Source organism: Acinonyx jubatus, chromosome E4 (assembly GCF_027475565.1).
Source record: "Acinonyx jubatus isolate Ajub_Pintada_27869175 chromosome E4, VMU_Ajub_asm_v1.0, whole genome shotgun sequence".
NCBI lineage: Eukaryota > Metazoa > Chordata > Mammalia > Carnivora > Felidae > Acinonyx > Acinonyx jubatus.
This window is the reverse complement of record NC_069395.1, coordinates 45,259,075-45,275,611: the sequence shown is the minus strand read 5'-3', so window position 1 is coordinate 45,275,611 and position 16,537 is coordinate 45,259,075. Positions and strand designations below refer to the sequence as shown.

Here is a 16,537-nt window from a genome sequence, read left to right as displayed (position 1 = left end):
AATCTCATTATTCCAGGGAAAATGACCTTCTATTCTAGAATTATATTGTTGGACGTCTGTAAGCATTCTGATTGTTTTCATCAGCTCTATTAGACCTTGCTGCTATTTTATCCCTACCTCCTTGGCCCCTTCCAGTATTCTCTTCTGAACTTGAAGATATAAGAATGGATTAAATAGATGTAATTATTTCCTGAAACACAACCAATTAGTCTACCAAAAAATTATATAAAATGCGAATAATCTATAAGCTGAAGAAGTAACAAGTGAGAGTTCCCTGACCTCAAGGTGTATCATTGGTGAGATGTCATGTTCTCTTGAAGATAACCAGCAATATCAGACAGATAGTAAATATGAAGGCATTTGTGGCATAAAGAAACGGACCACACTGGGAATTGGGGAAACTAAGTTTATAGCCTCCAATGTGTCTCTAACTACACGACATAAGTCAATTGCATAACTTCTCTGGACTTAATTTCCTAAGGAACTAGGATTTGAGTAGGACTGTGGCAGTTTGGAACGGGTAGAAAAAGGACAGGTGCTAAAATAGTAAAGACAACACATTATGTATCCTAGCAAATCCATTAAAGTAAACGAGCAAAACAAGAGCAACTCATTACTCTTTTTCAGTGACTTGAAAACTTTCACCTATTATCTGTAGCTTTAAATAGGAAATGACCATTCTTTGGAGCCTGGCTTGTTCAGTTAGTAGAGCATGCAACTCTTGATCTTGGAGTTGTGAGTTCAAGCCCCATGTTGAGTGTGGAGCCCACTTAAAAGGGGAAAAAAATGACAATTCTCAAACTCTACAAAGCCCCTCAAGGTCAAAAAATCAAAATACAGACGGTCCTCCAACTTACAGTTCCATATATGACTTTTCAACTTAAAAATGATTGCAAGTGTTACTATTCAGCAGAAACCATAATTCAGATTTTGAATTTTGATCTTTTCCTGGGCTAGCTATATGTGGTAGGATACTTTTGTGATGCTGGGCAGCAACAGTGAGCCACGACTTCCAGTCAGCCACTTGATCAGGGGGTAAACAGCTGATACTTTAACAATCGCTTTGTACCCATACACAACCATTCTATTTTTCACTTTCAGTACAATATTCAATTACATGAGATATTCAACACTTTATTATAACATATGCTTTGTGTTAGATGATTTTGCCCAACTGTAGCTAATGTAAGTGTTCTGAGCATGTCTAAGGTAGGCTAAGCTAAGCTATGATGTTCAGTAGGTTAGGTGTATTACATGGATTTTTAACTTAAGGTATTTTCAACTTCTGCTGGATCATCGGGACATAACCGTGTCTTAAGAAAGAACTATAATCAGGGACTGCTTCTGATTTTCCTTTCCTTTAAGGGTCTGCTTTCTAGAGAGAGTGCAGTTGCAGAACCATCCCCCTTCTTTATTCATGACAACTGAATGTGTAGTTCAATTAAGGATGTTCATAATTCAGAACCTTTTGCTCCAGTTATGCCTGTGAAGATAATGATGTGTGGTTAGATTAAGAAATTCAATTGATGTTGCAAAAAGTGATCATTTGTAGAAAGCACAGGAACTTTATGGATGAAAGTTAAATATAGTACTTAAAAAAGATTCACAGGAGAATTAGTGGGCAAATGGGAAACTTATGGGATATCTGGATTAAATGTGATTAAAAAGCTAGACCTCAGGCTAGCATCCTTAATATGAAAGACACTACTGACAAATTAATGGAACTCATATTATCTCTTTTATCTCTTACTCAAAAACTTGGCATTGAGAGTACTATGGTCCTTTCCTGACTACATTAATCAAGAAAGATTATGTTATGGAATAGTAACAAAACTGCAAAATCTCCATGCCTTAACACAACAAAAATTTTATTGCTTTCTTCATGCTTCATGCTTCATATGGCTCAGACTCACTCTGTTTGAGTCACTCCAGGACCCAGATTGCAGAGGGTCCACCATCTTGTAGCTGTATCATCAAGATCACAGCAACTGAGTCTCTGTGGCAGAGGAGGTAACTAAAGAATCACAGCCTTAGATTGGGAAAAAAGCAAATTACTGATCTCATTTCACTGGCCAAAACTAGTTACATAGCCTCCCCCATCTGCAAAGAGACTGAGTCATTGAACCAAGTGAGGAGAAGTAGGGATTTTGGTGAATAATACTAATGTCACCCACCCTGACCCCACCAGTGAGCTCCTGTATATTATGAAAAACTCCAAGAACTTTTATTCCATAACACTGGAAGTTGTGCTTTCAAAAGTAAACTCTCTGTACTTGTTAAGAATTGGCTATCATGTAAATAAATGGACTTTCCATTTACTTCCCCTTTGTTTTAATTGTTTATTAAATCAGTGTCAGCCTATCTATAGTGATTTGACATATCCAACCTGCATTCCTTTTGCTAATTTTTTGACCTGACATAAGGGATATTACCCTTAAAAATTTTTTCTACTAATACTCTGCTCCCATGTTAAGTGAACTAGTTGGAAATGATAATCATATTTTGAATAGAAAACATTAAAGTAACACTACATAATACAAATATCATACTATAGGTAGATGACTGCATGCACTCTAGTTAAAAAGATTCTTTTTGGGGCATCTGGTTAGCTCAGTCAGTACACATGCAACTCTTGATATTGGGGGTGTCAGTTTGAGCCCCATGTTGGGAGTAGAGTTTACTTAAAATGAAAGATTATCTTCCCTCTAAACTTAAGACCCTGTAAACCACATGGTGAATAGATCACAAAAAATCATGTCTGATCACAAAATTCATGGCTCTACCAGCTTTCTGCTATGGTAATTCTACAAAATTAGATTAGTTCAGCCCAGCCAACTTTTATGGAGCATGTACTGTGTGCCAAAAACTTTTCCAAGTTTCTGGAATAAGGATATTAATGTGACTAGGTCATAAGTTCCTTGATAGCAGAAATCTTGTCTATCAGTGTCTATGTAGAGATTAGTGCAATGCTTAGCACATATATCAGATGCTCAATAAATAGGTGTTAAGAGAATGAAAGACTGGGAATCTTTGATCCCAGTGTTATATGAAATAGCACAGTACCAAATGAGCTTGGTTTGCCTCACTTTTATCACTTAAGAGCAGAAATTTCTATTAAGATTGCAGTTAGTCCTTCCAGAGTCTTTCTCTATTTAGGCAGTGTGTTTTAAATGGAAATTTATGCTTGCCTATTCTATATACACCACATGGATATCTTTTCTAGCTGTTCTCCAAATATCAAATTGTTATCTGCTCTTCTGAAATGAAAGATTTCAGGACACCAATAGCCTGTTAATAATAAGCTATGTTTGTGTCACAGTTTATATAACACATTTATATTAATTATTTCACTGAATCTTCAGATCAGTCCTCCAAGGTATTATTCCTACTTTACAGACAAGGAAAATGTGACTTCTGTAGTTAACTAGCTTTCCCAAACATTGAGCTCATAAGTGGAAGAGCAGAGGCTCAAAGCCAGGTCATCTGAATTCAAGTCCAAGGATATTTTCCTTTATGCCACATGTGCCTTCCCACTCAAGGCTGCATAGACAGCTCCAGCATTTTTCTTCTTTCTAATGGGTAAGCAGCATATAAAAAAAACATCTCCAGAGCTTTCTTTCAACACTAGTATTCCAATCCTAAGTGTGGTCTTTTTAAGAAATTAGAGATGATGCTAAATGTAACGGTATATAAACCTGATCCATTGACAGAAAGCCAGCAGGTCTTGTTTTTGTTTTCTTAGAAAACTTGCTTTAAGGAAACAAAATTAAAAGTTAGGTTAGAAGACAGAAATAGCTTGGGATTTAATCACTATATATATATGTATATGTATATAATACCATTGTCAAAATATATCTTCTACCAAAATCTTTATTTGCCATCTTTTGGATGTGTTGTGCTTTCTTTGAAAGGGTCAACTTTAGTAGAGACGTTGTAGAAAGGCCTAAAGAGACCTATAATTCAAGGTGGCTTCAGGAAGCAAGCAACTCAAGATTTACAGCCTCTTCAGCTGAAAAAATATAGCTCTAGCCACAGGCCTTAGTGAAGTTTTATTTGTATTTCAACATAGCGTATTTCTTTTTGTGATGGTTCACTTGGCGTTTTAGTTCAATGTTCCTTTTTATATTCTCAAGACAACCAAGATAATTGGTGCTACCCTTAACTGTTCAACTTGAAGGAGTTAAACAGATTAAATGAGATGGGCTAGTGAGACTTTTGGGAAGAACTAAACAATATTACTATTTCCCTCCTGTGGAGAGTTGGAATGTATTTTATGTGTCCCAGATGTGGCCACATTCTGCCTAACATCTGTTAGTGCATTTTATTAAAATAATGAACTAGCATGTGTTTGAAAAGTCAAAAGAATGAATAAAGTTTTCATTCTGATGCAGCACAAATAGCCAACTGTTTCTTTGTAGTGAATAATAGAGCATATAAATGGGAGATTTTATTGTGATATCCAACTTCAAATATAAATTGAAATATGATTTAATAATTACTGGTTCAAGTTTTCTAGTATGAAAAAATATTTATTCCATTCAAATAAACCATATAAGTTTTTTTCCTTTCAAAATGTTTACTGCAAGGGAAGAGATTTATGCCTTGGCACTGATATAGGAACACCAAGAATCATCCTGGAAACTAGCAAGGAATAGATAATTAAGATTGAAACTCAGAACTAAAATGGAGATTTATCTGGAAGAGAAGTCTGGAAAATCTTTGTGGGGATGTACAGTAGAAGAGTGCAAAATATTTAAGTCAAATTACAGCTTACTCCAACCGCCTTTCTGGACATTTTAATTTTTTCCACTTAAAACAAGCGTGGTTCTAGAATTGTTTTTTGTAGGGTGAGAGAGTGGACGGTAAAGACATCTTTAGCTAACACATTTCTTGGAAATGTTTTTAGTAAAGAATTTAAAAGAACTGACAAGTCCCACCCATACAAAGAAAATTTTATTTTATTTTAGACTACATCAAGATCTGGAAACCCCTGCAGTATCCATCTGCTGAGTCATTAGCATTTTATACTCTACAGAAGCAAGCCATATTTAAATGTACATTGAATTAGATACTAAAGTAGGTTTTAATTCAGGTAAATCTGAAAACGATTCTGGTCAACCCAGAATAATGAGGTTTTATGTGTTACATCCAGGAAGAGATATTTTCTAAGGATTTTAATCTGTCTATAGAAAAGTTTTATCATTTTTTAAATAAACACATTTCACAGACCATGCTTATAAGATCAGAATTGACTGTTCTCCCCTAAGAATTATGAAGTCTGTCACATATGAAGTAAGATGGCATAGAGGTGGCTGCAAAAGAACCTTTTTTTTTTTTTAAGCTTATTTATTTTTGGCTTAAGTTTCCTAGTATGAAAAATGTTTATCCATTCAAATAAACTTTGTATGTTTTTTCCTTTCAAAATGTTTACTGCAAGGGAAGAGATTATGCCTTGGAACTGATGTATTTTTGAGAGAGAGAAAAAGCACGAGTGCAGGAGAGGCAGACAGAAAGGGAGAGCGAGTCACAAGCAGGCTCTGTTTATAGCGCAGAGCCCAACACAGGGCTCAATCCCATGAACCATGAGATCACGACCTGAGCAGAAATCAAGAGTCGGATACTCAACCTACTGAGCCACCCAGGCGTCCCTGCAAAAGAACCTTCTTGTCATAGTATCCTGTTAAGGATATATGGGTGACCTAACTTGCCCTAGTGTGTCCCTCTCCAACATTTACTCCTCTGTTCTAATTAGTTCTTGTTTTAAGACAGTATTGATGTTCTTAGTGTATTGGCAATTCCTTGATTTCTTGACATTTACATATCCTTGGAGCCTCTAGTCTTCACTCTTGAATTTGATTATTCAAGAGTGTCCTGGTTTAACCCTTTCCTAAAATATAAAGGATGACTGTGGGCCTGACCTCAACACAGCTGTCCCTTCTTCCACGTGATCCAGTTCTCAGCTATTTGCCAATCTATTCATTTCCTGACTTGCTATTTAATTAGGCTTGACCATATTCTTATCCCAGCCTTTAGCTTGGGGCTTGACACATAGTGAATGAAAACTGCATTACAAGAAGATGTCAAATGTAACCTGTAAACACTGTGGCATTCATGGTACAGAAAAAGACCCACCTCTATCAACAAATGTGGAAAATTCAGAGCTCTTTAGTAGAAAAGAATAGAGAAGCAATGAGGTTGCTACCTCTGGTATTGAATACTCCAGGAACGATCTTGGGTCAGGAGAACCCATGTTAGGAATGTCATGCGATATTGTTGCAGCTATCTCCCCCCTACAAAATAATGACCAACAGGAAAGTTTGTTGTGGTGGACTTTCAAGTAGAACCGTATTTCGATGTTGATTTTGTGGGATTTAAAAACAATTGTTTTAAATTTATTTTAGAGAGAGAGAGCGCATGAGGAGGGGAGAGAGGTGGGGGGTTGGGAGGGGGGAGAATCTCAAGCAAGCTCCCTGCTCAGCACAGAGTCTGACACAGGGCTGGATCCCACAACCCTGGGATCGTACCTGAGCCAAAATCAAGAGTCAGACGTTCAACAGGCTGAGCCACCCAGGTGCCCCTTGGATGTTGATTTTGAAGAGTCCTGTCAAAACACAGTAATGTTTCATACCAAGAGTAAAAGTTTAACATACGTTAGTCCTAATATTCCAAATGGAACTTGAAATTTGATTAGTTCTCAAACCACATTTAGCATCTTTCTCCTCCATTCACTTGCCTAAATTAGTTGTATGCAAATATGTCCCCCTTACCCACCCACCAGAGTGAAAGTAGCATGAGGGCACAATGTCATTATTCATGTTTCAACACCAGTCATTATTCATCTGTAAACGGGCCTCAGTACTTGACAAAATGTAATGCATAAGCATTAAACATATATATATATATATATATATGTATGTATATACACATGCCTTGTTCTTAAGATACATCTGGCATGCCTTTAAGTAATGAAAATAACTACAATTTTTAAAAAGAGGTCACTAAAAATACTTGCTTTGTATATTTTACAAATAGTGTTTAATCATTGCAACAATATTTAGAAAAGGAAAATTTGAACAGGTATATTTTCTACCTCCCATATTCCCACAATCATAATACTAATTGTTGGCCTGTGTTTATGAACACAGATATCACATACATTAATGATGTGCATGAAAAATGACACAACCTCCTAAGAGGGCAAAAATTTTAATGTGTATGTCTTTCAGCCTAAGAAATCCAGTTCCAGGAATATATCTTATGGAAGTACACACACAAGTGTGCCAAGAAATATATACATGGATGTTAATTTTTACATTGCTTGTGTTTGTAAAAACCTGGATATAATTCACATTTTTGGCTAAATAAATTTTAGTATTCTATACAGTACTATATCATATAACTATTAAAAAGAATGAGGTAGGGGCTCCTGAGTGGCTCAGTCGGTTGGGCGTCCGACTTCAGCTCAGGTCATGATCTCGCCATCTGTGAGTTCGAGCCCCGCGTCAGGGTCTGTGCTGACAGCTCGGAGCCTGGAGCCCGCTTCAGATTGTGTCTCCTCTCTCTGCCCCTCCCCCACTTGTGCTCTATCTCTCTCTCTTTCTCAAAAAATAATAAAATAAATGTAAAAAAAATAAAAATAAAAATAAATAAAAAAATAAAAAGAATGAGGTAAAGCTATATAAGTACTGATGTAGAAAGATATCAATAATATATTATCAAGTAAAAAATCAAGTTTCTGGGGAGACTGGGTGGCTCAATTGGTTAAGTGTCCAACTTTGGCTCGGGTCATGATCTCGCAGTCCATGGGTTTGAGTCCCACATTGGGCTCTGTCTGACAGCTCAGAGCCTGGAGACTGCTTCGGATTCTGTGTCTCCCTCTCTCTCTGCTCCTCCCCTACTCGCGCTGTGTCTCTCTCTCTCAAAAATAAACATTAAAAAATTTTTTTAATTCAAGTTTCTCAGCAATATATGCAATATATACCATATATCCCATTTTCATAATATAAATTCAAAAGAATATACACCAAACTTAAGGACTATATTCAAGGAAAGGAGGACTTTTGAGGACTTTCAGTTTCTAAATTATTTTTTAATTTCTGTATTGTTTGCATGTTCCATACATACAACATTGTGTTTTATCATAAAAGCAGTAAAGATGCAATTACATATGAAAAGTAAACTTCTCTAATGAAAGTGAGTGAAATTTCTGCATATATGTACCAATTATTACGTGAAGGACTGAGGTAAAGACAAAAGCTATTCTAGATCAGGCATCATTAGCCAAAACAAACAGAAAAACTAGAACTTGGAAATTCTTTACTTTGTTTCTAGAGATCTAGTTGTGTAGTAGCCTTGAAAATCACAGATTCGAGGGGCGCCTGGGTGGCGCAGTCGGTTAAGCATCCGACTTCAGCCAGGTCATGATCTCGCGGTCTGTGAGTTCGAGCCCTACGTCAGGCTGATGGCTCAGAGCCTGGAGCCTGTTTCCGATTCTGTGTCTCCCTCTCTTTCTGTCCCTCCCCCGTTCATGCTCTGTCTCTCTCTGTCCCAAAAATAAATAAAAACGTTGAAAAAAAAAATTAAAAAAAAAAAAAAAAGAAAATCAGGGATTCGAATGTCTTACTACTAGACCTCAATTTCCATTCCCCTAAACATTCCTAACCCTATTTAGCAAGAATTTAGGCTAAACAGGCACCAACCAATGATTACAGAACCCTCAAATAGCAACTCTTTAAAAGAGTTCTAGAACCTATATAATTATCTTGGGATTCTGTTCTTCTGCTACTAATTTATATCCCACCGTCTCTAGGGGAAATACCAGGTGTTGTTTGCTAATTAGACTCCTAGTACTCCCTCCAGAAATTCATACTAATTTAGCTTGTGATTGCTGGAAACAAGTACAAATTGTAGATTGAGAATGAAATATTTGAATTTTCCATCATTCATATATATATACATCTATTCCAGGGAATTTTTATTTTCTAGACTCTTTGAGATCACCATATGGTAAAAAGCTTGAGCAATGTATTAGGCTGGATTCAAGAGACTTGATCTTTCTCCAAATTGGCTCAGATGACCCAAAGGGTCACAGCAAGAGCACTAGCCACTGCAGTTGAGGTAGAGTGGGGGTGGGGTTGTGCAGAGATAGAGGAACTCAGGGACTGGCTGAAAAAAACAGGTTGTTTGTCCAAAGTGGCCAAATGCCTAGAGCTGGAGCAAGAATACAAATCACAAGCAAGGAGGAAGCCCAAGAAAGCGGGGCACAAGATAAGTTTAAGGGGGTACAACACATCCACCTAAAAGCTGAATCAGGGGGTCTGAAGCCAAATCACCAAGGTAGCTATCTTTCCTTCACCAGACGAGAGGATGACAAGTGAGGTGAGGAATAAGGGTGAGGTATAACATGGCTGGTGTTAGCTGAGACTAGCAAAAGGACACCTTTGACCTTGCCTCTGGATCCTAAAGTTTCAGGTGGGCCTGGTTGAAGACACATGCAGAACAGAGTATTGAATGAGGGTTGTGAGAAACCAAGGGTTAGTTCGGAAAACTGTAACATATCCAAATAGCATATTGAATTTGCAAAAAGCTCCCAAGATGGATGTGAGCAAGAGCCACACACAATGAGAGCTGAACATGTGATAATTGGCTTTCTCTTGGTTCTCATAATTTCTTTGACCCCTCCGACCCTCTCCAGCTCAGTCTGTTGTGGCTTCTCATCATCACCCACGCTCTAAGTTTTGGAATGTCCCAGGGTTTAGTCTTAGGACTTTTCCCCCTTTTAATTTATATCCTGTCTCTGGGGGATCCTATTCAGTAATGTGGCTCTAAGCACTACTCATATGTTGACTACTCTCAATTTTCTCCAATCTTGTGGACTTCTATAAGTTTTTGGAAAGGACCTCTCCAAACTTATGTCCAACTTCCTGTTCAGCCCCTCTACTTGGATGTCTAATAGATGTCTTAATGGGGTATCTGGGTGGCTCAGTCAGTTGAGCATTTGACTCTTGATTTCATCTCAGATCATGATCCCAGAGTCATGGGATGTGCTGGGCTCTGCACTGAGCACTGAGCATGGAGCCTGCTTAAATTCTCTTTCTCCCTCTACTTCCTCTTCCCTGCTCGTGCCCTCTCTCTCTCTAAAATAAATAAATAGATAAATGAATGAATACTGAAATAAAATTTTAATAGATATCCCAAATACACAATACCTAAACTAGATCTCCTCTTTGAAATGTAAACAAAGAACAATACAATATGTAATTTTTAACTGTTATTTGTAGCTATAATAATATATTGCTTTATAGACCCAAGGGAGTTAAAAGAAATTACTCTATGATTACTTAAAACCACATAAATAACTTAAGTATAAAATTAATGTTTTAAGTGTATTTGCATGCATGTTCATTTATACATTCCCTTAGCAAAAGTCTATAATTAACCAGACTCAGTAATTCAAAGACACATAAGACATAGACCCTATACCCTAGCCTTAAAGAACCTAGCATCTTGTAGGGTACACAGACACATACCAAATGTAATGAGGCCAATAAGAGAAAGGCAATAGGAATAATTCTTCCTAGAGGCCCATTATTAATTACAGACTATGGAACAGCACCTCTCACAGGACTCCAGTATTGGTAATATTAGCTTTAATCCTGAAAATGAGAAGAGTTGTTGGTAACTTCACAACTGTGCTAATAGCCAACCTCATAAACTCTGTATGTGTCAAGTACTGTGCTAAGTATTTTAGAAGCATCATGTCATTTAATCTTTACACCAACTTTATGAAGAAGTTACCATAATTATTACCATTTTATGGATTAGAAAATATAGGTTTAAAGGATTTCAGTGCTTGCCTAAGTCACCTCAAGTGGTAAATAGGGTGGGCAAATCCATACCCTTAACCACTGTTCTAAACTGCCTTCTCATAATTGGTGGCCCTGCTTTAACTAATAATAATGGTACTAGGTTTTTAAAATATTTGTACTGAAATAAAAGAATAAATATACGAATAATCCAAATAGTGAATATCCATTATGCTTTAGTAATAATCCCCGTTTACTAAACATAATTGGATAAAAAGGACTATATAGTATGAGAAGTCATGAAATGTTGGGTTCAGTTTTTCAAAGCTCATAAAGATACAGGATTGATCATTTCAAGTTTCCTGCTGATTGCCTTTGGAGACAAGTTTTTAGTCCCAAAGTACATTCTGTGTTTTGGGCCTCTCTTATTACTGTAACATAGATAAGCTAAGATGGAAAAATCATCAGACTTGCAAAAGCTAAGAGAATAGAAGCCAAAACCGATAGGAATATAGTCTTCTAAATTTATTATCTGTTATGCATTGAGTTATCACATATGGTGGGAATTTAAACCAGATGTATGCTTACTGGAAGAGGCTAGCCCAAGACAGACAAGGGAGAGGAATGTGACCTCAATTTGAAAGTAGAGAATCAGAACTTGGTGGTGGTTCAGAAGTTTCCTTTTATGCTAGTTATATAATAAAATAAAAGTTCTCCAACCATCTTTTCAAATTAACTGGGACTTCATTTCTTAATCTGGAAGTTATTGAAACTCCTGGCTTTTGAAATAAAATTATTTTTATTTGAGAAAGACCTAAGATTTTCTGAGTAACTTTTGCTTAATCTAAAGCAAAACATTTTTGGAAAATATAGTTCTGATAGGTAAATATTAAAATTTACACATTCTTATTTGCTTCATTCTCACCTGGAATTTAAATATCAAACTTTAATAGCTAGAATGCAGTAGCACATCTTTGTCTGCCATCTGCTTTTTTTTAACTGAAGTTTTAAAAAATCTATTCTTTCAAGTCACATTTAAGTATTGAAAGTAATTGCATTTTAATGATGTACATCTAAGGGGGGAAAAAAAAGACTTAGCCTAACATGAATAATCTACCTATAGTTAGGTAATCTTTTTTATTTTTTTAAACTTTAAAATTATTGGAGAAAACATTTCTCATAATAAATGCTTTAGTTTGGGAACAGTCTTGGAACAAAAGAACACACAAAAGAACACACAAAATGGAACAACTTTGCAGTTGTTCCTCTATTTTTGAAGGGAAATTGCCTTGAAAATTATTAGTTGAGCAATGATGTATTTCTCACCAGTACTTGTGATATAGTTTTCAGTTTATTTTCACAATACACTTATGTGATCAGATACTTAAAAAAAAACGAGTAGCCAATTTAGACAGTTTCTATCACAGGAGAACAACTCAAGACAACTGATTATACTATGGAGACATGCACGTGGGCACGCATACATGTATACTGCCTGCCAAAGAGTTTATTTGCTCAAAGCTAGAGCGATCATTGCCAGCCTAAGAAAACCATACAAAAAAGGTCCCTTTTTCTATAAGGAGTTAGCAGTAGGAAACTAAACACGTGCTTAAAAGAAACTACCTGAATGTCTCACTGTAGGTCTATAAACTGCCAAAACAATCGGTTGTTTTATTTAACTTTCCTCAAACAAGTATTGAGCAGTTATTGTGTTCTGGATACTTCTAGGCATCAGGGGGAAAAAAAAGAAAAACATGTAAATGGTATGTTTTGCTTACCCAGCTTAAGGTAATTATATGATAACATTCCTTTCTTATGGAGGTAAAATTTACATGCAATGAAATGCACTGATGTAAGATGTAATCCTTAAGTGTACAATTGGATATGAAGTTTTTAAAAATTTTTTAAATGTTTATTTTGAGAGAGAGAGAGATAGAGAGAGAGAGAGAGAGAGAGCGCAAGCGGGGGAGGGGCAGAGAGAGGGGGAGACACAGAATCTGAAGCAGGCTCCAGGCTCTGAGCCCTCAGCACAGAGCCCGACACGGGGCTCCAACTCAACGAGCTATGAGATCATGACCTGAGCTGAAGTCAGACACTCAACCGACTGAGCCACCCAGGGGCCCCTGGATATGTTTTAATAAATGTATGTATTCAGATAACTACCACCCCAATCAAGACATAAGTCACTTCCATCACCTCTAGAAAATTCCTTCATGTCCTCTTTAGTCAGTCTCCCTTCCCAGATAGGCAGTTGTGTTCTGATTTCTATCATCATGGATTATTATGCTCTTAAAGTCACATAAATGGAATTCTATGATGTGTATTCTTTTGTGTCTGATTCTCTTACTCTGTGCAATGTTTTAGAGATTCACCCATATTGTTGTACTAGTACTTTAATCCATTTTATTACAAATATTCCTTTGTATACATACAGACCATTTAAAAAATCCATAATCCTGTTGATGGATATTTGTATTTGCTTCCAGTTTTTGGCTACTAAAAATAAAGCTGCTATTAACATTCCTGGTCAAGTTTTTGTGAATGTCAATTTTCATTCTCTCTGATAAACACCTAGGAGTAGAACTGCTGGGTCATTAGGTGGGTATATAATTTCAAAAGAAGCTCCCAAACAGTTGTCCAAAGAGACTGTATCATTTTATACTCCATCAGCAGTGTGAGCGTTCCACTTGTACAACATGCTCACCAACAATTGATGTTGTCTTTTAATTTTAGCCATTTTGGTGTGTGTGAAGTGGAATTTCAATGTGGTTTTGATTCATATTTCCCTGATGACTAAAGATGCTGAATATCTTTTCATGTTCTTTTTTGGCCACTTACAAAGCTACTTTTGTGAAATGTATGTTTTTTGCCTATTTAAAATTTTTTTACCCTTTTATTTTTGATTTGTAGAGTCCTTTATATATTACTGTATAAGTTCTTTATGTATTAAGAATATTTTCTCTCAGTTTATGGCTTACATCTTTTAATAGATTTTATCTTTTTAGATATGTTTTAGGTTAACAGCAAAATCGAGTAGATGGTAGAGAGAATTCCCATCTACCTCTTGCCCCTACATATGCATAGCCTCCCCCACTGTCAACACCCTGCACCAGAGTGGTACATTTGCTACAATCAACAAACACATCATTATCCCCTGAAATGTCATTATCATCCAAAGTCCATAGTTTACATTAGGGTTCATGCTTGGTGTTATACAATGAGTTTGGACAAATGTATAGTGATGTGTGTCCAGCATTGTAGTATCATACAGAGTACTTTCAATACCCTAAATTCCTCTATGTTTTGCCTATTCATTGCTTTCTCCCTCATCTTCTGACAACCCCTGATCTTTTTTTTAAGCTTATTTATTTATTTATTTATTTATTTATTTATTTAGAGAGAGAGAGAGAGAGAGAGAGAGAGAGAGAATACCAAGAAGGCTCCACACCATCAATCAGCATGGAGACCAATGTGGAGCTCAAACCCACGGACCATAAGATCAGGACCCAAGCCAAAGTCAAGAGTCATACACTCAACCGACTGAGCCACCCAGGCACTCTAACCACTGATCTTTCTACTGTCTCTGTAATTTTGCTTTTTCTAGAATGTCATATAGCTGGAATTATATGTAGCCTTTTCAGATTAGCTTCTTTCACTTAGTAATATGCACTTAATGTTCCTCCGTGTCTTTTCATGGCTTGATAGTTCATTTCTTTTTAGTGTTGAATAATATTCCATTGTCTGGATATACTGTGGTTTAGTTATCCATTAACCTACTGAAGGACATCTTAGTTGTTTCCAAGTTTTGGCAATTGTGAATAAAACAGCTATAAAAAACTGTGTGCAGGTTTTTGTGTGGACATAACTTTTCAACTCATTTGAGTAAATACCAAAAAGTGCAATTCCCAGACCACGTGGTCAGAGAATGTTAAGTTTTGTAAGAAACTGCCAAACTGTCTTCCAAAGTGGCTGTACCATTTTGCATACCCATTAGCAATGAATGAGAGTTCCTGTTGTTTCATACCCTTGCCAATATTTGATGTTGTTAGTATTTTGGATTTTGGCCATTCTAATAGATATGTAGTAATATCTCATTGTTATTTTAATTTGCAATTGTATAATGACATGATATTGATCTACTTTTCATACGCTTATTTGCCATCTGTATATCTTCTGGGGTGAAATTTCTACTTATGTTGTTGATCATTATTTAATTAGATTGCTCTAATGTAAGAATTTGATACATATTGTAAATAGATTAACACAAGCAAGCTAGTTAACATATCCGGTACCCCACAAATACAATAAGGTTTTTGTGTGTGGTGAAAATACTTAAGGTCAACTCTTACATATGGACTGTTTCACAAATTTATATGTCATCCTGGCACAAAGGCCATGCTAATATTCTCTATATCATTCAATTTTTGTATATGTGTGTGCTGTCAAAGTTAGTACTTAAAGTTTACTTTCTCCGTACATTTTTACAGTTGTTCCAATGCCCTTTGTTGAAAAATATTGTCTATCTTGGGGCACCTGGGTGGCTCAGTTAGTTAAGTGTCCAACTCTTGATCTCGGCGCAGGTCATGACCTCACGGTTGGTAAGTTCACGCCCGCATCGGGCGCCGATGGCATAGAGCCTGCTTGGTATTCTGTCTCCCTCTGACTCTGCCCCTCCCCTGCTTACTATGTCTCTCTCAAAATAAATACAAATAAACTTAAAAAAAATTCCCTATCTCATTGAATTGACTTGGCATCTTGGTAATATTCAGTTGACTGTATGTATATGGATAAATTTTTTATTTCACTATTCTTTCTCTACACACACACACACACACACACACACGCACACTTATTACTATGTTGTATAATCCAGGCTGGATTCATTCTTATATTTTTATTATAATTTCTATACATTATATTTATTATATCCATTAAAAAAATTCCACTTTAAGAAATTAAAATTAAAACATTTTCACAAAATATTGTGGGCCCTAGGCACGAGGCCTAAGGATAATTGGACCTTGTATGAGTAAAGCTAGGTTCTGCACATGTAGCCTTGTCAGAAACTAGGTGCAGAGACCAATGAAACTCTCCTCAGGAGGATAGACTAGACTTGTAGACCCTGAGAGTAGCAAATATCTGGGAGCCTGTGGTAGTTTACTTTCAATGTTGTGTTCTCATTGTATTATCCCTATGACTAAAGTCTTTTAAATATTATGATACTGAGTTGGTTTATGGGGAGTTAAGGAAAATATCTTTCAGTCAGAGTTCTTAGTTATAAGCAACAAAAGCTACCTTTGGTTGAGTAGAAAAGGAGTTTTATTAAAGGGTATGAGGTAGTTCACAAAATGGTTGGGATATTTGGAACAGTAAGCCCAAGGCTAAGCCTTAGGAAGAATGCCCAAATCCATGTCCCATGAACAGGTCTAGTGAGGAAAATGTTGCCACCACCAGACACTAGAAGTTACAGTTTGCCCCACAGCAGTTCTGTGCTAGGAAAGCACTTGCAGTTTTATCAATACAATTATTAGCATCAATGTAGTATTTTTGCCAAGAATTCAATCTCGAAGCCCCTTAGCACTGCTAGTGCAGAGTGAGCGACTGAATGTTTCATTAATACTTGTATAAAAACACTTTGCCACACAAAAGACCACCCAAAATATCTGAAAAACAGAAAGTCAAGAAAATAAGGAATTCTCGGTTTCTCAAGACTGTCTCACAGAAACAAAAAT

General features: G+C 36.4%; 1 non-coding gene across 1 annotated transcript; it reads right to left on the bottom strand.

Annotated features, from left to right (window-relative positions):
- Positions 1 to 15,150: 15,150 nt before the first annotated feature.
- LOC113604021 (U6 spliceosomal RNA) lies at positions 15,151 to 15,260 on the bottom strand. The gene has a single exon (XR_003425835.1). It is a non-coding gene; the product is annotated as a U6 spliceosomal RNA (small nuclear RNA).
- Positions 15,261 to 16,537: the final 1,277 nt, after the last annotated feature.